We start from the raw sequence: 940 nt of genomic DNA on the forward strand, positions 1-940 counted from the left end.
GGGGGGGGGGGCAGTGTTAAAAAGCAGCTGCCCTCGCAGCGGCCCATTAATTCATTCTAAATAGAAAAATATCCGTGCTTTACAACGGCAAGGCTTAACGACGTTAAGGCCCCGGGCGGGCCCAGCAGGCCGGGTAGGCGCGCGGGCGCGCGTCGCGGAGCGTAGAGCAGCGTCACGTTGTTGTTGAGCAGCAGCTGCCCCCCAAAACCGGCCGCAGGGGATTTCGCGGCTCCGTAATGAAGCGAAGGTCATCGATCCACCATACTCCAGCAACATGCACAAGAAATATTGAGGCGGCCACGCAGAAGGGACCTGGGAAAGAGCGGGGAGGGGGGGGGGCGAAAAATATAAATTTAATAACATCTGGTCCCAAAATTGTTTTGTGGGCGTGTATGTATAGGCCTCCCCGCCCCCGTGGCCCTCTCCCCTCCAACGCCAAAACAAGTCATAAACCAGGTGGAGGGGGAGAGGGTTGAGGGGCCCCCGGATCCCCTCGGGGGTGAGGCGCGGCAGCAGCCCGCCAGCAGCAGCCATCTCAGATCATTGCCTTCTCTCGCTCCCCCGGGTACACTGTCAAACAGATGCGGCCCCGACCTGGCCGCGCCTCGCCCCCGCAGCCCCCGCAGTGCAGGTGTGCTGCAGCGGAACAGAGAAATGGCCAAGAAGGAAAGGAGAATAAAAAAGCCTTTTCGCTTCTTTATCGCGACTTCCCTGCCAGGCCGTGCAATCTCCGTCCTGTTTACTTCCCCAAACAAACGTTTTATCTTCGATCAGTCAACTTCCACTGCTGCGACCACAGCCGGGGTGGAGCAGCACACATCGCCAGTCGCCAGGACCCAGCGATAAGTCGCCATTTTTTTTCGTCCAGCCTCGTTACTGGAAGCTGTGGCGCCGGAATCAAAAGCTTGCGTTTTCAAGCAGCCTTCTGCTGGACGGAGGC

The 940-nt window shown here is 58.7% G+C and overlaps 1 protein-coding gene across 1 annotated transcript in view; it reads left to right on the forward strand.

Moving 5' to 3' along the window:
* Positions 1-940, forward strand: part of LOC113214708 (lipase 3-like) — a gene marked incomplete at its 5' end in the record, with an annotated part of 3,828 nt that overhangs the window by 2,084 nt on the left and 804 nt on the right. The gene's annotated exons all lie outside the window — the stretch shown is intronic.

The sequence above is a fragment of the Frankliniella occidentalis genome, unplaced genomic scaffold (assembly GCF_000697945.3).
Source record: "Frankliniella occidentalis isolate FOCC.00 unplaced genomic scaffold, Focc_3.1 Scaffold105, whole genome shotgun sequence".
NCBI lineage: Eukaryota > Metazoa > Arthropoda > Insecta > Thysanoptera > Thripidae > Frankliniella > Frankliniella occidentalis.